Source organism: Ascaphus truei, chromosome 3, assembly GCF_040206685.1.
Source record: "Ascaphus truei isolate aAscTru1 chromosome 3, aAscTru1.hap1, whole genome shotgun sequence".
Classification (NCBI taxonomy): domain Eukaryota; kingdom Metazoa; phylum Chordata; class Amphibia; order Anura; family Ascaphidae; genus Ascaphus; species Ascaphus truei.
The window spans coordinates 348268626-348293359 of record NC_134485.1 but is presented as its reverse complement, the minus strand read 5'-3'; the positions used below and the strand labels follow the sequence as shown (position 1 = coordinate 348293359).

General features: G+C 42.5%; 1 protein-coding gene across 3 annotated transcripts in view; it reads left to right on the top strand.

The window, feature by feature from the left end:
• TNS2 (tensin 2) overlaps positions 1 to 24734 on the top strand; it is a 132623-nt gene that overhangs the window by 584 nt on the left and 107305 nt on the right. The gene's annotated exons all lie outside the window — the stretch shown is intronic.

Here is a 24734-nt window from a genome sequence, read left to right as displayed (position 1 = left end):
TATACACACGCGTGCAAGTTTACACAATATACACACACGCGCATATATAGATGTGTGTGTATTTATACATATATAGAGAGAGAAATATGTATCGGTGGTGTTGATCTTCCTGATGTTACCATTCCTCTGTTATTGATCGCGTGTAAAGTATTTCTGATGTATATTGAAGTATTTCTATCTTCACACATTTCCATCCTCTCCCAGCCCGACCTCCGCACAATCCCACTTACTTCTTTCCCAACGCCAACTCCTTCACAACGCACAGCTATCCGAAACACACCTTCTCACCCCCCTGTACCTTATGTATCCGTTTACCCTTACTTATAGATTGTAAGCCCCTTAGTGCAGGGCCCTGCTTACCTACTGTAATAATGTATGTAAATGTTTGTTATTTTATTGTTTGTGTCCTCCAACCCTATGGTACTGCGCTACGGAATATGTTGGTGCGTTAGAAATAAATGATAATAACATAGTGAGTCATTGTATAAAGATATAAACAATTCTTAGATGAACTCTGAAAAATCACGTGTTGATTGAAATGGCCAGTGGGGTCATGTGAAGATTCATCTATGCTGAGCCCCCCAGCGCCAGCGCATATTGTAGTCTGTTGAAGTTTGAGCTGGTCAGTAGGTGATTCTGAGCTGTTGTTCTGTAGAATGTTCAGAGCGGAGACTTCCATTGCCTGTCGCCTATTAGCTGATGTTAATTGGAGCAGCTGGAGGATTGCTGGCATCCTTAATATAGATATGTATTTTTATGACACACATACTAATTTTTCATATATGAAGAAGGTCCCTTTGGGGACCGAAACATCAGGCTTCTGTGTGTTATGGGTCAACAAACACCCTCTATTTTGCATTAATTTTTATCTGGTGCAGATAATTAGACCATTCTGGTCTATATATATATATATATATATATATATACAGTGTTCGACAAACCTATACATTTGCTCGCCCCGGGCGAGTGGATTTAACCCCCGGGCGAGTAAATATTGGCCCAAGCAGCACACGTTTGGTACTAAGTGGCGAGTAGATTTTTTTGTGTGGCGAGTAGATTTTTTGGTGATTTGTCAACCACTGTGTATATATATATATATATATATATATATATATATATATATATATATATATATATATATATATATATATATATATATATATATATATATATATATATATACACACACACACACATATGTAGAGGTATCAGTACCGTGTTAGCCGAGCTTCAATAATCAAAAAATAAAAAAATAAATAGATGATACCGTTCTGTGGATATAGATATATATATACACACACACATATATACATATACATATACATACACACACACACACACACCCTGGCTGTGCTCAAAGCTGTGACCATGCAGCAAGCTTAAGCCTATAGGGAACCGTGTTAAAAATGGTTTTTGAAGCAAAAAGTGGCACTGTGTGCTCATTTGCATGTCATTTCCCAGAATCCCTTGCTGCAGTGGAAGTGCTGTGGGCTGGGTGATAATGGGGAAAGGTGGGGTTGCAGACCTGCCTAAGACATGCAGATGAGCATACAGTTGTATTTATATTTGTGTATATATATATATATATATATATATATATATATATATATATATATATACATACATACATACATACATACATACATACATACATACATACACACACACACCGAGGTATACAAAATGACCACAACTGTAATGAAAAATGAAAGAAGTGTTTATTGATCCATAAGGCCGTGCTTATACCCAATGTGGCTGTGCGCCGCCAAAACAAATCCAAGCAGATCCAGATAGTCTTGTATTGAGGTGCTGGTGACAAAGATAGTGTCAGGAAACAAGAATGACACAAGGCACTTCGGATTTTCTAAATGCTGAATTTAATGAGTCAAAAAAGACGACGTTTGACCTAAAATTGTCTTTTTCAAGTGATGAAATGGCTTTTTCATCACTTGAAAAAGACCATTTTAGGTCGAAACATTGTCTTTTTTGGCTCATTAAATTCACCATTAGAAAATCCGCTGGATCATCCGCCGTGCTCATACCTGCTCAAAAGGTCTTTATAGTCCAAGTGAATAGACACTCCCCAGGCATGGGTGGGACACTGACCAGCATCCACATGATCGCAAAAAATTGCGGGGCTCCCCTGAGCTGGAAAGCTCATGCTGGCGTGATAACTTAGCATGCAACACAGAGACCCTACGCGTTTCATCACAGTCCACGTGACTTCATCAGGGGTATGGACAGCGTAGTGTACAAGTCCTTTAAATAGCACCTCATTAACTAGACAAAGCTGTGCAATATATGTTGTTATAAAGTGCACTAAGCGATCCAATAATTAAATACATCAATGCAATATGTAAATATGTATACTTCACTACCTTGATGAAGGGACCCTGAGTGGATCCAAGAGGTTGGATTATTCCTTTGTCAATATAGTTTTTGTGATAGTATGTCCCGGATGTGCTGTGTCTTCTTCCTCTCTTGGATTTGGGTTAAGTATACTTTTATATCATTCTGTATGACGTGTGCACTCGCCAATATCTTTATTAAGTACTGTATTACAGCGTGTTATCGCTTTGTGTGTGTGTGTGTGTGTGATATTGATGTATTTATTTTTTTACATTAGACATTGCTTTGTAGGGTCATAGTCTGAGGCTAAACAAGATTTTTAAAAAAAAAATACCTTTGGATAAAATCTAATTACTATAGTCTGCGACAAATATCACTTTGAAGGTAAATACAGGAGGAGGCATATAGTACAGTTACAGCAAAACTCCAGACTGAAAACAAGTGGGGGGATGTTAAACTGTGGTCTGCTAAACCCTGCAAAATGTACTTGATTCGGCTCAGTCTCTCCTATATCACATTAGATGAGTGCTGGCGTTTAATTTCTGACAGGCGGCCTTTCAGACTTGGTTCATGTAACTTTTAGTGATCATTAAGTGTAATGATATAGTGTAATGTGCACTGAATTAGGACTACTGAATACCAACACTTATTTATAAAACCTACAGATGAATTTGAAAAATGCATTTTCCTTTAAAAACACTCTATTTTTCAATCTTTTTGCAGAAATAGGACATAAACATTGTTGAAATGGGCTCCCATTGTTTTACACGATTAGTCTCTACTGAAGCCCCTCTCTTTAATGGGACTTTAACCACTCTGCATTCTCTATCTCGATCTCTCTGTTCCTTCATCTCTGTCCATATATACAATAGATATGTTAACATAGTGATAAACAGAACGAAGTAAGTTACTCCTGTTATAGATATTAAATAAAGGAGCAGTCCCTCCTAGAATGAAAGGGAACTAAAAATCCTATTTTTTAAAAGGTTAAATGCCACTCAATGACACCTTAAAAAAAAAAAAGTTAAATCATTTTTAAAACGAAAGATTTCCATGGTAACCCTATTGGTGTCAGAGGAGCCGGCTTTACATTGCAAATGGAAAGGGTTAACATCTAAACAATCCATGAAGCAAAAGCAGGGGCGGGTTGAAAGTGAAATGTGGCGCGGAACATTGCACTTACTTACCGGCCCTCCTGCCGGTGCGTGATGACATCACTGCTCTCTGGTTCCGCTCTATGGTTCCGCTCTCTCCCCGGCAATCTATTTCATTGTTGTGAGGAAGAGCACGGGGCCTCTGTAACTGTGATAAATAGCACAGCACCGGCCCGCAGTATACATCAGGCATTTGCCCAGTGGCCCAAACCGCCACTGAGCAAAAGGCTAAGCACCGATATGGGAGGCAAGAGATGAATGCACCCGCTCTACCTAATGTGACCAGACGGTCGTGGATACAGGCCGGTGCAAAAAGGGCAAGTAACTGAACAGCGAGAAAAGGAAAAGACACTGTATGAAGTATAGACACTATCATAAAGATAAGTCCCTCTGTAATGCACTCGATGTCTGTAGCGAAGTACCCTAATGAGTATATGTGGTGCAGTACAACAGAAATGGAGGTCCCTGCACACCAATATATGCTGGCCCTGCGGGGAACTGACTAATAAACAGGATCGTTGGCTCCCCAGTATATCCCTGTAAAAAACATACCTTTACATCACAGGGGGGGATAGGGATGGGAAGAGGAAAGAAAAGAGGGAGAGAGGACCCTCAACCAACTTATCTGCTCTTGCCCTGTGGGAGCGCGATCGTGTGGAGTGAGTGCAGCTTGGAAAGCTCCGTCGGTGTCCTGATCAGATCTGCATGTGTCTGCAGGCATCCGTAGTGCAAGTCGCGGTACGTGGCGTCATGACGCCCTCTGACGTACGTTTCACGTTTGCTTCATCCAGAGAGGGACAGGACCATACAAACAGGACCAGACCATTTCTTTTGTACCGCACCATATTTACGCATTAGGGTACTTTCGCTACAGACATCGAGTGCATTACAGAGGGACTTATCTGTATGATAGTGTCTATACTTCATACAGTGTCTCTTCCTTTTTTCGCTGTTAAGCACTGATATTATACAAAATGATATCCTTAATTATTGTCCCGAAGAGCTTGCACTCACAGGTATAGTGACCTGCTACAGGGTTGACAGAACAGGGCTGCCCTACTTTTCGCTCATCAGTCTTGGTTACTGAGCTGACTTTCCTCTTCAGGGAGTGGACTTTTCATTCCCATAACCTGAATAGTTAGTAGATGCCGTCACAAAGTGGGACTGAGTTACAGTGACCGCAATAAAAGGTGTATGGGCAAAAAATGACTTGACTTCTGAAATGGATCAGGAGTAACACAGGAAAGGGTCTGTTGTTCGAGTGCCCACTGTTAGGCCTCTGATATAGTGGGCGCCCGTGCAACGGAGCGCATGACGTCGCGTGCGCCGGTCGGCCAAGCGTCACTAGCCTGAGATCCACAGCGACGGGCAGGTGTGACGGAGGTGTGGCGTGACATCACGAGGCCGGTTCGCCCTCACTGGCTGAACCGCCGTCCTGCGATTAAAATGATTTTATCTCCTGAAAAATCTGCTGCTCCGTCGCGATTCCTTGTCTGCGTGCACTATGGCCGGTTCCATTGATCCCCTGCATTTTGTTAGAGCTGTGCGCGCCGTCGCTTGCACCATGGCCGCGGCCATATTCGTTTGTCTGCACAAAGCCATTGAAGTGCAGAGCTATATGGTTTTGACCGGTGGAGTGATAGTAGGGGTGCTGCAGGAAGGAGTGAGGTGCAGTGTCAGCTGGTGTGTATACACTGTCCCCCATCATCCTACATAAAATTGTGTAAGCTTCTCTCTAAACACTGACAGGGGGAGGGAGGCTAGGAGGTGTACTCCTAGGATAGGATCTAGACTACGGTTCTCAGATGGGGGCAGCTTTTTCCAGAGATTAATGAGTGTATTTAAAGTACTCTCCATTTATTGATAAAGAGGAGTCTGCCTTTAACCTATTCGCCGCCAATCAAGCACATCACTCACGCCCCCCGACCCTGCGCAGCAAGAGCTGACATACTTTGGCCATGTGAAGAATGTCAGATCATTGCTGCAGAGGTGAGGTTAATGGAGCTATTCTCTGCAGTTAACTCTAGGAGAGGTGGTGTAGATGGATCAAAACTATGCAAAGGAACAGTGATGGCGATACAAGTGCCATGTTCTGAAGGCAAAATAATGGAAAGGGTTAATAGCCTGGAGATCTTTATCATGGTATGGGGCTAAAAAAAAACAAAAAAACAACAACTGATGCTCTGCTGACCATTAATAGAAAGTGTCAAAATATTGACGCTCTGCAGATCTTTGTAAGGGAAGGCGTTTAAAGAGTAATACACTGCAGATAATAGAGGTTATAGTACAGTAGTACTCAGGTTGTCCATAATAATATAAAAAAGGGCAAATAGTTTGCAGTGATGCTCTGCAGGTCTCTATAAAGGTTTTATGAAAGGATGCTGTATGATTTTGTACATGACCGGGCTGGCGTACCCTGCACACCCGTTACTACGAGGAGCAGTGTGCGAAAAAGGATGAGACAAGAGGATAGGCTGCTTTCCAGTAGAGGGTATTATTATTTAGTTCAGGGCGATGTTTGTGGCCGGCAGCTATATGAGGAAGGTACAAGTGACCTGTGCTTGTCAGGGACCTCTGACATCTGATTCCCATACTAAAGACGAGCTAGCTGTACGCATTCTTGCTTGCACTGTAGTTTGCTGCGATTACTGCCGCTTGTACTGTCTGCATACAGCTGTTTCACATAGCAGCATACTTTACTGTAAACTGATAGGACTCTGGGTATGTACAGCTCCTGCAGTTAGAGGGGGGCCTTGTGCACACGATTTCTAGCAGTAAAAGGGCAAACAAACGGAAAAAAAGATAAAACACAAAGTAACGGTAAACTAAGCTTTTCAGAAAACGTTGGATGGGCCGCACATTTGTATCAGGTACTGGTGTATTCATTGCAACTATTGGAGACAATTACGGCAACCTCTAAATTACTGTGAAGCACCTGCTGTGAGCACAAAGTCTGTGAGCAATCCAGGCAGAGCACGCTGATTGTGTAATATAATCCCAGTGCTCTGTATACTCGCCCCTTGCAGCTCTCTGTATACTGTCACTGACTCCCTCTAGGGCTCTGTACTGTATATTGTCACTGACTCCCCTCCTGTTCTCTGTATATTGTCACTGACTCCCCTCCATTACTCTGTATATTGTCTTTGACCTCCTCCAGTACTCTGTACTGTATATTGTCAATGACCCCCTACAGAACTCTCAATACTATCCCACGCCCTGGGGCGGATTGGGGTTGAAATGTGGCCTGGGGCATTTCAAAAGAGAATAGCCTTCCAAGGTATGTCTCTACTGTTTATTTTCACACCAGGCTACCTGTTTCTACCTCCTCTTATTTCACACTTCCTGTCTACATCCATTGTAACCAGATATCCCTCTTAGATACAATGTATATTATATTGTGTTTCTGTATTTCTGCCACACCCAATGAAGGACCCGAGAGGTTTGAAAGCTTGTAACATACCAACTACTTGTTGGTCCAATAAAAGGTATCATACCCCCTACTCCCTCTCCCTCCTTTGTTACTACAGTACATCCTAGATTGGACTGCTCCTTTACTAATAAGGTACGTGAATCAAAGTTTTGTGAGCTGTGTCTTTCAACAAGGTGCCTGTCAGTGGCCCCTGCAGCTTTGATATCACAATACCACACAGCTGGGTTGGAGCGGTATTGTTAAACTAATGTCCCCACATGAGAAAAACAAAAGTCTCTACGCAAGTGTAACCACCCCAGGCAAATTATGACCACAGTTCCCAAGCCTCCGAGACTCCCAACTTTACACCCCTCACATAAACTTTATGAAAGCCAATGAACTCCAGATCAGCAGTGTGATAATGATCCAGCCCTGATCTCGCATTCCCACGTGCAGATCTGTTAGCAACATTGACATAAAATAGTCATATCTGAAGAGGGGCCAGGTTGGGTCATTATCACACTGTTGACATGGAATTAGTTGACAGGTATGTACAGTATATCTTTATTTTAAATAGCGCCATGCAGGTACAGCAATGATACACATCCTCACAGCAGTAATACACAACATAATAATATAACACATAATGGGAATAAGAGCTTCAGACATTAAAGTAACATTAGCAAGGAGTTCCTGTCCCGAAGAACTTGCAGTCTATGTGGTAAGCAGGGAGAACTTGCAGACACAAAGGGTGTTCTGGGAAGTGCATCTGCAAAGGGCCATGGTCGATGTATGAAATGTATAGTATCAGCCACAGAGCTGGAGCTGCCCATATGCATAGTTAAAGAGGTGGGTTTAAAGGTGGAGAGAGAGGGTGCCAGTCGGATATTTAGGGGAAGGGCATTCCAGAGGTGCGGGACAGGGAATGAGAGGTTTTAGGCGGGAGAGGGGTTTCGATACAAAAGAGGTAGACAGAAGACATTCTTGAGCAGAACACACGAGTCGGACAGGTGTATAGAGAGAAATTAGGACTGAATGAGGAGGTATTAGCAAACGAGACACTAAAAGTACGATGGGAGAGGTAAGAGGAAATCCCAGGATAGAGCTCTGTTACGAGTATAGCGATTGTGAAGGAGAAGAGGGTGGTCCACAGTATCAAAGGCTGAAGCGAGGTTGAGAAATATGAGCAGAGTATAATGACCTTTGTTTTTAGCAGCATGGAGGTCATTAGTTATTTTGGTGATGGCTGTTTTGGTGGAGTGCGGAAGCCAGATTGTAGGGGGATCTAGGAGAGAGTAAGAGGTGAAAAAATGGAGCAAGTGAGAGAATACAAGGGTTCAAGTAATTTAGAGTGAAAAGGCAGGATGGAGACTTTGTGTTTGAAGGAGGAGGGAAAAATACCAGAGCAGAGGGAGGAGTTGAAAATATGTGTGAGCGTAGGGATTAGAGTAGGACCAAGAAGTTGGGAGACGGGAAGGAATGGGTCTAGAGTGCAAGTGGTAGAGGGAGAAGAGGAGATCAGTAGCAACACATCCGCCTCTGTGAGAGAGGAAAAAGAGTTGAATGTAGGATGAGAGATAGGAAGAGGTGTAGAATGTGAGGAGAATACAGAGGGGATGTCTTGATGAATGGAATTCAATTTTGTCTTGACATAGTCAGCAAACTCCTGAGGTGAAATGGTGGAAGAAAAACAGATAAAAGATGGTAGTCTAGGTAGAGAGGCAAATACAGAGAAGAGGTGACGCGGGAGTGTTGATTAGTGAAGAAAAGTAGGTTTATTTAGTCAGGGAGAGGGCTGAGTTGAAACAGGTTAGGATACATTTGTGGTGAAGGAAGTCTGTGTAGAGTATGAGATTTCCTCCAGGGGCATTCAGAGGAGCGAGTGAAGGAACGGAGCATTCATGTGTGGCAATTTAGCGAAGGTCTGTGGTTAGAAGGGTGAAAATGGCAGAGAAAAAGAGGGGCATTTAGATCAAGAGAGGAGGATAGGGCAGGCTTGTAGTTCATGACCAGGTTGTCCGAGTCTGTAGCGGAGCAAGGAGAGGAGAGGGAGACGCGCAAAATGGAATCAAGAGCCGGTAGATTAATAGAGCGCAGGCCTCTGCTGAAACGAGATGGAGATTGAGACGTGAGAGAGAAAATATGATAAGACGATGGTCAGAGAGATGGAAGGGTGAAATGGAGAAATCAGACATTTTTTTGTGAAAACCATGTCCAGGTAGTAGCCGTCCTTGTGGGAGCTGGCTGCTGTCCATTGGTGAAGATCAAAAGAAGAGGTTAGAGAAAACGGGAAGCCCAAGGGAGAGAGGGGACATCAATATGACAGTTGAAGTCCCCAAGGATAAGAGAAAGGGAGTCAGAGGGAAAGAAACAAGGAGAGCCAGGATTCAAAGTCCGAGAGAGACAGAAGGGGAGAGTAGAAGTATGTGGGCAATAGAAGACCGCCACATGGAGAGGGAGGAGAAAAAAGCTGGACACTGTGAGCCTCAAAGGAAGGAAAAGAAAGATAGAAAGGGTTCGGTAGCAGCAGATTGATGAGCGGAAGAGCCCCACGCCTCCACCCCTGCCATCAGGGTGCGGAGGTTTGGAGAAAGAATGGCCACCATAAGAGAGGGCAGCTGCCAGTGCAGAGTCAAATTGAGTGAGCCAAGTTTCTGTTATAGCAAATAGGAGTATAGAGTGAGAGAAAAAGAAGTAATGTACAGAGATATTTGTTAGAGAGGGAGCGAGCATTCCAAAGGGCACAGGAGAAAGGGAGAGGGGATGGAGTTTGACAGGGGTTGGGTATGAGGTTAGCGTGGTTTACACCACTAGGGGAACGAGTTGAGTGTGAGAGGCGAGGACGAGAGCATATAGAAATAAGACAGGGACCAGGTTTGGGAGAGAGATACCCAGAAGCCTGGAAAGAAAGCGGATGTGTGAGGAGGATTTGTAAGGGTGTGTTTTAGTGGTAGTGTATTGCTGAGTACTGTCAAAGGGCACAGATAGAAAAGGAGGTCATGTGAACTGAGAAGTGGAGAAGGGAGGAGAGATGGAGATACAGTATGTGAATGGAGTTTGGAAGGTGAGTGAGGTTAGAGCAATTATAAATAGTAGTGGAGGGATGGCAGTGGTAGCAGTACAAATTCAGTGGTGAGGGCTGGGCACTGAAAATTGAGTTAGGATGAGGTCAAAGTTCAAGATGTGCTAAATCCAATATATGAATGGTGGTGCTCTAGAGCAGCGGTGCACAAACTGGAGGGCGCAAGATTTGCTAGGGGGGCACGGCGGTTACAGAGTCCCGCGCCCTTGCCAAAGGCATTTAAATTCAATGCCAAGGGAGGCGTGAGGCCTCTGGAACGTCCCTTACCTGCTGCCAGCCGGGTCTTCGGCGACCCGTCACCATGGCAATGCGACATCAAATGACGCTACAGGGTCATGTGACGTGATGTCGCATGACCCGTGACGTCATTTGACGCCGGGTTCTAAGTGAGGGGGGGCACGAACGATAGGGCTCCCAGGCAGAGGACGCACATCAAAAACTTTGCGCATCCCTGCTCTAGAGTTGTATCTTCTTGTGTCTTTGATTGAAAATATCCACTTTTCCAGCGCAGTTCAATGGCAGAATCCAGTGGCAGTAGGTTTTCAGTTGTCCACTTCTTGTTCCACTCCTGCTCAACGCCTTGTGTTGGATGGTTTGACACTTTTGGTGTGGTGGGGGGGGGGGAGGGCTTTATTATGGTGGGAGTAAGGTATTATTGATGGTTTTAACACTACATTTCTTCTTTCTTATAGAGCCCTCTGGCAGCAAAGAGGTTAGATCATTGAATTGTTGTGCGTAATGTATGTTTTGCCATCAGTCTTTCTATCCCTTTAGGATAAATATGTTATTACGCCATAAAATATCACAATGTCCCTATGCTTACTGACCAAGATCTACAGTTGGCAACTCTGATGTGAAGAAGTATCCAGCTGTGACCTTGTGAACACTGGAACACAACCAGTCCATAGCAGGGGAGTGCTTGCTGTGTTAAAGGTTAATATAAAAATGAAGAGTGGGAGCTGTAGAACGTCAGAGCAGTGACCCTCTGCAATTCCTTTAGCTACCCCCCTTTCTGTGAGCCAGGCGTGGGGGCACAGCACAGACACACACTTATCTGATGTTAATATAGCAGTCTGGAGTGAGGTCAGTGCCAGAAGTGAGGGTGATGATGAGAGAGGGAAAGATCGGGAGTAAAACAGATGGGGAGAGAGTGGAAACTAAAGTGACAGTGGAAGAAAAATCTGCACTACTGAAAGAACATTGTTGAGATACTCCTCTTTTTTTTAGGAGCCCTTAAATCAACAGCATTCAAAACATTTTGTGTCATTGAGCACACAAAGTTCTGAACACTGAGGCATTGTCTGGAACTCTTGAGTCCAAGTATATACAATGTACATATTAAGCAAGTGCTCCAAACCACTCTCTCTTTTATAACCGCAGCAAGTACCAATGTAGGTCATTGATCAAGAGGGCGGCCATGTTGAAAAGGTGAATGATCGCTTTCATTTACACTTTCTCAGACATTTGTCAGTTTAAATGTGAGCTTTGGGAAGTTTTTTTTTTACCCACATTATTTTCTTGATATTGCCTTTAACTATTTTGCTTCTATTATGGAACCAATAAAACTACAGGTGGGTTTTATTTTCAGCCATTTCAAGTGCTCTGGGCTCTGTTGCCTCACACTCATTGGATGTAGTCCAGTGGATTCCTATCATTGCCCGCATGGCTCTCCGTATTCATTGGTTACAGAAATCCAGCCTTTCAATCTCTTCTGTAGACAAATTACTTTTGACCTTTTTGGCCAATTCAAGGTTGGAGGCATTTTTTTTGGATAAGGAGCTCAGGACCAAATGGAAACTCTGCATCACAAAGCTTCCAGATCAGGTAACTGTGCATACAATGTCTTGTATATAATGTACTGTATAACCCTTTTCACTCATTGTAACCATGTATTTGTCGTTATAACTCTTTGCCCATGACATAGTTAAAAACAAGAGGTGTCTATCAATGTATTACTTTCTGGTAAAACATTGTATAAATAAAATAAATAAGATGCTTTTGAATCCATTCAAATATACTGAACTACATTAAGGCCATGTCGCAAAAATAATAATAATAATGTAGGTCTATATGGTTAAGTTAAACTTAAGGGTATGGTTTGTAAATCTAATGAAAGCACAAAACAAAAGATAACATAAGACATGTTGCTATAGCTCACTCTTTTTATCACAATATGATCAGACTGACATTCGCTCGCCTTGATTTCTATGTCACTTTCATGATGAACTTGCCTTCTTTTATGTGGACTTTTAGTGCAACAAGGTGCAATATCTACTGTACACCATTTTCATTTCCTAATTTAAAAAATAAATAAATAAATAATTTTGAAGAAAAAAAAATTATTCTTTAAAATGTATTCTCCTAATACCAGGCTTTTGTATTCAATTCTGCTCCCCTTACTAAACTGGTTGAATTGCCCTATCCTAGGGGTATGCAATGCAATGTGTTGCAGGCCCCTCCTGGCAGGAAGGGGTTAAGACTCAATTTGTTCTGCATGACCTCTGATGCTTTATCCTTCTCTTTCACATTCCTCCTCTTCTCCCTCTCTCTCTCTCTCTCTGTCCAGCTGCTGGGGTCTGACAGCACATTCTTGTAATATCAGGAGGGAGGTCTCTCTCCTCTTATCACAAGCGGGACATCCGGAGAAAGCGAAGGAGAGGAGGGGGGTAAGGGGAGGTGGTTCTGTTTGGAATCCATGGGACAGTCCTCTGTCCCACCCCAACTGCATCAGCTTGTGACGCCCACTCTCACAGGGTCACTTTCAGGAAGACACGTCTTGTATCCACAGCAAGCGGAAAATCCCGTCCTTATGGTTGCAGCCAGTTACCATAAATATCTCTAGTTAATAAACAAGTTTCCAGGCAGATATTTCAGGAGAGCCACAACAGAGAGAGAGAGAGCACACAAAAAAGGGCTTATAAAGATGCAGCTCTTTATTCCCCATGTAGCATATTTTGGTAAAACAATCCTCTGAGCAGACATGTCAACTCTCACTGGTGTTCTGTGAGCCCCCCTGACATGGTGTCATTGTTACTGGAGTCTCACTTATAAAAGTCAGTACTTTTCCATTTCAATTGCACTATTTGGATCAGAATCTCATTGATTTTGTCCCCCAAGGCTGATCTCTCTCTTTTTTTCTTTTTCTCTTTCGCTCTCTCTTTTCGCTCTCTCTTTTCTCTTTCTCTTTTCTCTTTTCTCTCTCTCTCTCTCTCTCTCTCTCTCTCTCTCTCTCTCTCTCTCTCTCTCTCTCTCTCTCTCTCTCTCTCTCTCATCCTCTTTCTTTCTCTCATCCTCTCTCTCTTTCTTTCTCTCATCCTCTCTCTCTTTCTTTCTCTCATCCTCTCTCTCTTTCTTTCTCTCATCCTCTCTCTCTTTCTTTCTCTCATCCTCTCTCTCATCCTCTCTCTCATCCTCTCTCTCATCTTTGCCGTTCATATTCAGGTCTACACTTGTAACGTATCAAGAAGGCCTACAATGCTTTCCAAGGTGTCTGTAACCAGGAGTAATATGACAGCTATGAAGGTTGTCTCTATACATAAGACATATTTATTTTAATGAAACAAAACCCAGGTATTGACAGCACGTTTCAATATAGTAAACAAAAAATGTGAAATTAAAAAAAAAAAAAACGGAGGCTGCATCTTTAGGTACCTACAACCTTTTACAAATATCTGTAACAATTTACAAACATACTGTGTTATATAAAAGAAATCTAAAACAAAATGAAAAGGTATAGAACTATAGAGCCATCTTTGATATGTGATGTCAATTATAATACTGGAATTTTGAAATACAATGAGATACATTGCTAACCTCACTGACTGCTGCATCTTCTGGATTGGTACAAACCTGTCAATTCATCCTTTTTTTCCTGACAAGTTTATTTTATTCAGAAAGTAGTGACAATTACAAAGAGGGGACAGAAGGATTAGTAATGAATCTCATTGCACATCAGCCATGCAGTGTCAAAAATTGAATTACAGTACTAACCAAATATGGCTTCCTGCTGACTCCAGAGGAGAAACACTTAAGTAAGAACATTTCCTTGCAGGGACTATTAAAAATATCTACATTTGTACATTTCTAAAATCTGCTTCATAACTCAACCTTGTTGAGTACAGTTTCAGAATAGCTGCAGAATTCTTTCTACACTTTGATCTGAGTTCCCAACTAGACCGTGAAAAAAAACTTGGTGTAAACATGGCAGGAGACACTCCAGGACCATATATAACTATGCAGAGGACTAGGGATGGTATATAAAGACGTTATGTTACAGGGTTCTACTAGTGTTACCAGCACAGAGGGCAGACCTCTAGCTAATAAATCAACCTGTTCTACTTAATTCTGTGAGTCAACTGGACAGTTCCCAACATAGATTTGAAACACAAGGTCTGTGTGTAGGGCCAATCACTTTTAAACGACTCTTAATCTGCATGACTAGTTTATTTTCTAGACTGTACAACCTGACTGTCTGGCAAAGCCAGCAAATCAACAACCAACATCTGGATGGTTACTGCTTATTGGAGGCATCAACCAGAATAGACACCGTCTGGAAACGGATTATAACAAAAAAACTATTCGATCTTTCCTCCGTTGCTCGACTGCTAAAACTCTGACTCAGGCCTTCAGTCTCTCCCGTCTTGATTACTGTAACCTCCTGCTGTCCGGCCTTCCTGCCTCTCACCTGTCTCCCCTACAATCTATCCTAAATGCTGCTGCCAGAATCACTTTACTCTTTCCTAGATCTGTCTCAGCATCTCCCCTCATGAAATCACTCTCCTGGCTTCCGATCAAATCCCGCATCTCACACTCCATTCTTCTCCTCACTTTTAAAGCTTTACACTCTTCTGCCCCTCCTTACATCTCAGCCCTAATTTCTCGTTATGCACCATCCAGACTCTTGCGTTCTTCTCAAGGATGTCTTCTTTCTACCCACTTTGTATCTAAAGCCCTCTCCCGCCTTAAACCTTTTTCACTGACTGCCCCACACCTCTGGAATGCCCTTCCCCTCAGTACCCGACTAGCACCCTCTCTATCCACCTTTAAGACACACCTTAAGACACACTTGCTTAAAGAAGCATATGAATAGCATTGTGGATATTCTGAACACATGATACATAAAGCTTGGCCCCCTGCAGACGCACTTACCAGAACTCCCTCTATTGTCTCTGTACGTTCTCCCTACCTACCAATTAGACTGTAAGCTCCTCGGGGCAGGGACTCCTCTTCCTTAATGTTACTTTTATGTCTAAAGCACTTATTCCCATGATCTGTTATTTATATTATCTGTTATTTATTTGATTACCACATGTATTACTACTGTGAAGCGCTATGTACATTAATGGCGCTATAAACATACAATACAATTCGATGCACTATAACAGGTGAAGCTCAAAGGACAGGGTATGGGAGGGATAGCGAGCAGAGCACCCTGCTTAAGGAATAACTGGTAATCATTTCACCTCGCAGCTAGCCTGCAGAACATTAACTACCGGTATGTCCTTTCCTCTACAGTATATAAGATCAGTAAACATTTTACTTCTTTCATATTTGCCAAGGCTAGTAATTTAAAATGAACTCTGTCTTAACCTTTATAATAGCTTCATGGGCCAATAATTTCCTAATGCTTTCTGTAACTTCTGCTCTGAATTATTATTATCCAGTGCCAGCTTGATGGCGGTGCTATCAGTGCCTGTGCACCGAGCCCCGCGGTTACCGACGCCCCGCGCTCTTCTCCACAACAATTATACTGATTGCCGGACGGGGGCCTCTCTTACCTTCTCCTTCAACATCTCTTCCTGCAGGGTCCCTCATCATGGCGCCGCGACGTCATCTACCAGAGCTCAAAAATACCCTCAACTTGTGCTCATCTAGCCATTCAGTACCTTAGTCTGAATGCACAGAGCCCCCAACAGTACTAGCCTGGAATGGTACCGCCTTCCCCAAATTTCATCCGGAAGGTCACCACCATTCTGGCCGTCCTAACCTGGAATGGTACTGAGTTTCTCAACTAAAACACTTCCGTGGTCTTCGACCTCCCTCCAGGAGCCAATACTGACTGATTTCCCCCCCACAGAGTAATTACTCACGCAACCAGCAAGGTAATTTAACAAGCCTTAAATTGACCTTGTGAGCCGTCACTAGCCTCACTGCCTTTTCTTGCGCCCCATACCACTCTAAAATCAGGATATCGTTCCCGATATCTAATAAATGGAACTCATCTTCCTGAAACAGGCCTTTCAGCCCCCCTTCAAGGTCCTCATGCCTTACTGTAATCCCCCCTCCCTAAATCCAGCACGAATTCCGCCATTGTCTTATTTACCTTCCTCCTAGATCTGTCTACCGCCACGTCATTCCTGGCCCCACACCAGCGCAACCTACGCAACACCTCTGACTACACTATCATTATATGCCTAAATCTTGCCATTAACTGCGCTATGTCCAGCCGCATGACCATTATTAAATCCAGCGATTGAATCGATACCAAATCATTTTTGCAACACATGAATTAAATTACATCAGATGGGGCCCTAACGCTTTCCATGCGCAATAATGTGGGCAATAGTTGGTCCCAACACATCCCCCTACTGCCTACCCAAAACACCCTGGCCAAGTCTGCCTTATACCCAACTGCCTTCCCCATGGCCTACGCTTTCCTGCCCAGTGAACATAGGAATCTCTGCACAGTCAGACTTCCAGAGGGGCTTGACCTGCACTGTCTTGTATGTCTCGTATGTCAGTTATCTTTCTTCTTTTCACCTTTCTTTTCCCCCATTGTACGTCAATATTTGTAACAGTTGATACTGAAAAACAAAATGTTGGGCACGGGGGCACTCATGCATGATAATGGGTTGTCAGACAATATGTGAACTGTACCTTGTCCCAATAAAAACTTTTTTGTTGAAAAAAAAAAAACACATAAAATCAACCACTGACCTTTTAACAGTTTGTACAGGGTCTAACATAAACCTTAAAACCCCTTGATGACCACCTGCCCTTAATTTTAATAGCTGCCTCCCAAAAGGCCCAATATATCAGCATCAGATGCCACCCCAATTCTAAAAGAATGGGACTTAATTATCAAGTCCCCAAAACTCGCTAACTTTGCACATCTCTTCAAGGCCGTTATAAACTGGAAATGGGACACAACCGCAGTTCCATCTTCATGTATCAAAAAGATACTCCCCCACCCACCTTACAGGACAGATCCTACTGCTCTCTAACCCCTCCTAGGTGAACCCATTTTCCTTTTCCAGCCTGGTCAGTTTTAAACCTCAGAGACCCTGCATCCCACTCTACATCCTCTCTTTGCAACCCCCCACGCACCTGCGCTCACTATCTCACTATTACGCATGGCCCCAAAGAAGGCCAGGCAAAATGCTACACTAAATAGCTGCACTTCACAATTAGAAAAACACGCTTTGCCCCTTTTATTTGTTCCGTCATTGCTGCCGAAATTGGGACCCTATCATCCTCGGATTTGTCCCCCTCTTCCAACCTGCCACTACTCTGCATATCATGAAATCCTTACTAAAATTCCTATCTCTTCAAATTTAAGGAGACGCCTGTTAAAAATGTTGCTACCATTGAGGCAGATCCTCCCAACTCCTTTTTCTTTTCAGGACCGCCCTCGTGTGCATGCTGACAACGTACCCAGGGCTACCTAAGCCTTCACCAGCTACTACACTCCCAAACTGCTTCCTACCACAGCTTCTGCGGGCATGGTTCCCCCATCGTAGCTGCTCCCGGAACGCCACAAACTGAAATAGAAAGGGCATCTACTACTTTGTTATCCAATCTAGGGACGTGCCTAGCCTTGAACCAGATATTTTGATCCAGGCACTTTAGGACTAGCAACCTTGGTAACCGAACCACCACCGGAGATGAGTCAGATGGCTCGTTCACGGCCACCGCTATGCCCATGTTGTCCGTCCGGAAGATGACCTCCCTGTTGGCCGCTCCGTCCCCCATAACTCTACCGCCACCACCAGCGGAAAGAGTTCTAAGAACGTTAAGTTGCCCATTAAACTTCTGCTGCCCCCACTCATCTGGCCATTGCTCAGCGCATCATCGGCCCTGGAAAAAATGCCCCAAAACCCACGGATCCAGCTGCATCCATAAATAGCTCTACCTGCCCACTCTCCACAAAGCAAAGCCAGCGTACGCCCATTGTACCACTCTGTTAAGGTATCCCATCAAATCTGCCCCCCTATTCTTAATCTGCGCAAATTTCGAACCCCCGCCCCACCCTATCCAATCCGCACCACACCCTGTCTCCAATTCGCCCATCCACACAAGCCACGTGAATTTTGCCTTGAAATCTGCCTCCCTGTGCAATCCGCGCTCTGCACAAACCCCCAACATTTTCCTTCAAATTCAACCCACCCTGGCGCTCCTGACAATAACCCGCTGATTCTGTGAAAAAACCCCACCCTGGCAGAATCCGCCGGAGGATCATCAAAATGATAATCTGGCAACAGATTCCGGAATCTGCGAATCCGGAATCTTCCACATCCCTGCAGAATACCAGCATTGCATCCCTGCAGTGTATCACATGAAGTGCATCACTTAACCCCTTCCTGTTACTGCCCAGCTCAGTATCACTGTTAATAACTTCCTGTTGGAAACCCATGCAGCGTGCGTTAATTAATAGCTTCCTGTTTGGAATACTGCAGAGTGTCGCTCCATTCATCTCTTCCTGTTACAATCCTGCCGAGCATCACTTCATTATCTGTTTACTGTTACAAACTTATTGACTCCTGAGCATCACTCCATAACACCTTGTGACACTGCAGAGCATCTCTCCATTAATGTCGTGTTCAGTATCCCGCAGTGTTGCCTAATGAATACCTGTTTAAAATGACCATCTCATTAATCCTTCTGTTATAATCCTACTGAGCATCACTCCATTAACCCACCCCTGTTATGCCCTGCAACACTGTAAACTTCTCCCTCTTATGACCCTGCTGTGTATCACTCCATTCTTTTCTCCTGTTAAATCCACGTACCTCATCACTCTCTATTAACCGTCTCCATGGCTGCCTTCCTATTACAGCATTGCTAATTTAAATCCCACCATCACTTCAATATTTTATTTATTTTTATTTATTTATTTACCAGGAAGTAATACATTGAGAGTTACCTCTTGTTTTCAAGTATGTCCTGGGCATAGTTATGATGACAAATAATACATGGTACAAAGGGATGTAAATCTCTTCCCAGCAGGTAGGATAAGTAGTGGTGTATTCTCAGGCTGGCACTCCCACGACTGGTGGCACACACAGCTCAGCAGGAAATGTGTGGTTTTTGTTTCTCCTTCATGCTCCTCCTGGATTTCGCACAACATATTCAACCACCTGGGACAAGTGAAGACAAATCCCACCAGAGGGTTTTGAGCAGGGAGTTCAAAATTGAATTTACTTTGTTTGTATTACGCATTTCACGAGTCTTATACTTATTCACACTTGTGATACATATTATTTTATCCACTATTAAGTAAGGATTATTCACAAAGCTTTTTTGCGCCTAATTTCACTTTGTACTAGTAAATAATACATGGTTACATACGGGAACAGGGTATACATTATACACAAGACATTGCATGCACTGTTAGAGATAATTATATCTAACTATATATTATAGGCGTATGTAACAGTTACAGACCAGATTAAAATGTGAGACAGCCTTAGTTTTGGAAGAACTTAATCTGGTGGTGGATGTGAGAGTCTCCGGTAGGTTATTCCAGTTTTGGGGGGCACGGTAAGAGGAGGAGGAGCGGCCGGATACTTTGCTGAACCGTGGGACCATGAACAGTCTTTTGGAGTCTGATCTCAGATGATAAGTGTGGCTGTGGTAGGAGTGAGGAGCTTGTTCAGATAGCTGGGCAGCTTGCCCAGAAAGTATTTGAAGGCAAGACAAGAAAGGTGAACTTTGTTCCTAGTCTCAAGTGATGACCTATCTAGTTCTTTGAGCATTTCGCAGTGATGTGTGTTGTAGTTGCATTGGAAACAAAACAGCATATTGAATTGTAGAGGGTGTCAAGTTTACTAAGGTGGGTTTGGGGTGCTGAGCCATATACTATGTCTCCATGGTTGCTAATTGGCATTAGCATCTGCTGTGCAATACGCTTTCTGACCAGCAGGCTTAGGGAGGATTTGTTCCTGTAAAATACACCTAGTTTGGCATAGGTTTGGATGTCAGGGTACCAATGTGCATCCTGAATGTTAAGTGGGAGTCAAACCATATGCCCATGTATTTAAAACTAGTAACAGGAGTTATATCTCCATGTTAAATTCCATCAAGGCATTGCTCCTTCAGCGCCTACCTTTTTATTATCTTGCAGAACATCACTCCATTATCCACTTGCCATTATATTCCTGCAGAACATTACTCCATTATCCACTTCCCGTTATATAAATGCAGAACTTCACCAATATCAGTGAGATTTTGGGGAATCGTGAACCAAATAATGGAGTTTTTAAGGAAAACTACTTATTTTCTCTGACTCCTCACTCCATAGATGTCTATGAGGCAGCGGGTGCTAAAATGATGAAGACTGACTCCAAGTTAGTGAGACCAGTGGTGGACATGTGATGGTACTAGGGGGACACCATGAATTACTACTTTTTTACTGACTTAAACTTATAGTTTCACTTTCTGTATTAATAATGGATTTTTTTTAGGAATCCTCTTTCCCTTTCTGCTTTCTAAACATAAATATTGTACAAATATTGTACAAATATGCTTAGAATAGTGTAGCCTCCCCCCCCTTTCTGGGGACTACAAGTTAGTGTAAGGGTTTGTTTGTAGGATGGTGCTCTGAAAGTGCTAGGACCGTATGTAATGGTGGGGAGCATAAACTGGGTATATAAAATAAAAGTAGCAGTACTAAGCCTTAAGAGGGCATAAGGTACCCTGAAGGTTGGGGTGGGTTGTCCAGAGACACCCCCCCTTCCTCATTGGGTTAGCCCCAGGTAGTGTACTCACGATATTATTTCTCCCCAGAATCTCCCTTCCAAAGCGTGCTGCTGAAGTGAGGTAAAGGTTCCAAAAGGCAGGGTGTGCAGCGCACAGCAAAGATGAAAAGAGCAGGTCTTGCAATAACAGTCCTTTATTGTAGTATCATATAGTTGTGGGACAGCAGCAACTTCAACGCGTTTCGTTCAGAGAACTTTATCAAGAAGTGCTGTACAATGTGAAATTCAACAATTTAAATGCAGCTGATTGCCCTGTGTTCGCGCCAATAGTGACGTCATCCGCGTCATCAACCAATAGGAATTGTATGCTCCGCGCATGCGCCGCGCGCCAGAGCACTCTGGGACTCCCTGCTAATATCAGCCGTGCTCAATCATGAGCGGCACGCCTCTCAGGGCGGCCTCCCCACTGAGAGCACACCTCTGACTACCGCAGAGGGTCACCTCCTACTCCCCGCTCGGCGCATGCGCAGACAAACTGCCATGCAATTCCCTGATCATAACAAGAACCGCAGAAGCGGCTCATAATAAAGAGGGGCATATTTATGCACATGTTACAATGTATGCCAGAATCACTAGGCAAGCAGCTACATCAAATATAGCACAAATGAATACAATCAAGTATAAAACCATAATATAAGTAAATAACTAAACACAGAAAAATGAAACTAATGGAAAAAATATATATAAGTAAATAAATAAATGTTGTTGAATTTAAAGAAAAGATATAAGAAAAAATATATAAAAAAATATATAAAAAGAAATACATTTATCTATACATAAATCAACACAATTGTATATTTAAAAGAAAACTATTAAATCAAAATAAGTTTATTACTTAAAAATGCTGAAAGAGCAATATTAAAACAAATTAAAAAAGGTGTAAACATATCTTATACCTATATCTAGAGAACAGCAAATTGCATGCCCCTATTAATGAAATGGAGTTTATGTTATATTAAACATCAAATACCATTGTACATTCATATAATGTGAAGTGCCATATGTTAGGAATATAAATTTATAGAAGAAGAGATTTCTTAAACAATATTTCTATACCGTGGTTGAATAGATGAGAGCTTAGAGTAATACATGACTTTTATCACAAGTTAATCAAAGCAATATACATTTTTATCAAAAAATCAAGATACATAAATATATGAGATGACAACAATTATGCTAAAGAAAACAGAGTAGTGTCTTTTTAATGTACATTTTGTTAAGTATGACCATTTATCTAAATATAGATTAATATGTTCCTGGAATGAAGTGGCATCTATGTTGAAGATGTTTGGTGAAAAACAATAGACAGTAGATATTCCTGCATTATCTGTGGTGTTAACATTTTTTGTCTATTTTAGAAATTGATTAAAGTACTAAATTTATTTAAGGAAGTGATTTATATTCCATTCCACATTTATTCCATCTGGGTATCTAGTTTTTAATGTGAATATCCAGTAGGATTCTCTACAATCTAATGTTTTCACAGTGTTTCCCCCTCTTTCTTTTTTCATAATTGTCTCAACACCCATGAATGAGAAGTTATTTATGCCTCCCTGTCTGCATTCCGAAAAATGCTTGGACACTGGGTGATCAGTGTCTTGTTTGCGAATCAATCTGCAATGTTCCTGCATCCTTGTCTTTAATGCCCTTGTGGTCCTACCGACATATCTCTTCCCACAGCCACAGGTGATAAGGTATACCACAAAGGTGGTATTGCAATTGATAAAGCTGTGTATAGTGTAGCGTTTGTGTGGACTGTGGGAAAAGACATGTCGAGCAGGCTTCATGAATTTACATATGTTGCAATGATTGCATCGGAAAGATCCTTTAGTAATGAAATGATTTAAGTCTTCCACAGGCGTGGATATCACGCTAGGTGATAGGAATGTGGCCAATGTCTTAGCTCTTCTATATACAAATTTTGGGCCTTTCTCTGTGTATTCTCGAAGTATAGGATCCATTTTTAGTAGTTCCCAATGCTTATTTACAATTTTATTTACTTGATTACTTGATTTGTTGAATTGGGAAATGAACAAAGGACAGATCCTATCTTCCTTAGTCTCTCTTTTTGTGTTCTTAGAAAAATTAATGCGAGAGCCATCCCTCACTCTGGATCCAGACGGCAATACAGCTTCACGTTCCATTTCCGTGACTTCCTGTAGTGTGACTTGGAGGGTCTCCCGGTCATATCCCCTCTCAACAAATTTTTCCGTCAGTTCCCCAGACTGAGTGATGAAATCGCTGAGGGTTGAGCAATTCCTCCTCAGCCTGAGGTACTGACCCTTGGGTATCCCCTTAATCACAGATCTGGGGTGACAGCTGTCCGCCCTAAGAAATGAGTTCCTCGAGTTTGGTTTCTTATAAACATCAGATTGTATTTTTTGATTAATGTCTATGTAAAAGAGAATGTCCAGGTAGCTTATATGATGTGAATGATAATTAATAGTAAGGTGAATATCTAAAGTGTTGTCATTTAAATAGTTAATAAACTCTAATAAAGTGTCAGTGCTCCCGTGCCAAATGAAAATAAGGTCATCAATGAAACGTTTGTAAAAAACAATATTGTGCCTATATGTGTTGGTGCTACTATAGATAAAATTATTCTCCCACCACCCCATAAAAAGATTGGCATAGGAGGGGGCAAAACTTGTCCCCATTGCCGTACCCCGAAGTTGCAAATAAAATTTGTGCTCAAAAAGAAAATAATTGTGAGTGAGTAGAAAGAGTATTGATTCCATAATAAATGTGGTTGTAAGTATAGAACTACCTGGGCACTCTATGAAATGGCGGACAGCTGTCATACCCAGATCTTGTTGGATAATCGAGTATAGGGAGACCACGTCCATAGAAACCCACAAATAATCCTTATCCCATGTAGTTTTTTGTAATTTTGTGAGCAGGTCCCCTGAATCCAGAATGAAAGAGGGCAGTGCCCTTACAAAGGGCTGTAGATATTCATTAACATATTGAGACAAACCATCTCCCAAAGATCCAATACTAGAGACTATTGGCCGACCAGGAGGGTCGACCAAAGTCTTATGGATCTTTGGGAGATGGTGGTATATGGGAATGACAGGATGGAGATTAATAATGAAATCTGTTTCATGTTTTGTCAATACATATGTGGCTGTCCCCAGATCTATCAACTCAAGGAGTTCCTTCAAGAAACTGTTTGTGGGGTCTCGTGGTAGCACAGAGTAGGAGGACACATCTCCAAGTTGGCGGAAGGCTTCCTTGAAGTAGTCAGTCCTACTCTGAACCACCACAGCACCCCCTTTGTCTGCATTCTTGATAACTAGCATAGGGTTATCCTGTAAAGTTTTAATAGCAATTCTTTCTTCCTTGCTAAGATTATCATACCCTGGATGGGAGAAAGAAAAACCCTGAGCTAGTAGTCTGAGATCACGAACCACCAGGTTCTCAAACATGCTGAGATATGGGCCTTTGGCAAAAGTGGGATAAAACACAGACTTCTCCTTGAGTTTAGACCCCCACTCTCCTAGAGTATGGGTTAGTGTATCATCTAAAGTGTTCCCCTGGATGTAAAGATCTTCCATGTCCCTAAGTGTACAGTAATCTCTAAAGGAGTCAAGAGTTCCTATAGGGGGAGTGGAAAGAGGGTTAGCAGGATTACAGATGGATAAATCATGTTCTTCATTTGGAGTTGTCACACTCTGAGAACCACCTCCTATATTAGGTTTGTGAAAGAATTTTTTTAAAGTAAGCTTGCGCACAAACTTATGGACATCAACCACCACACCAAA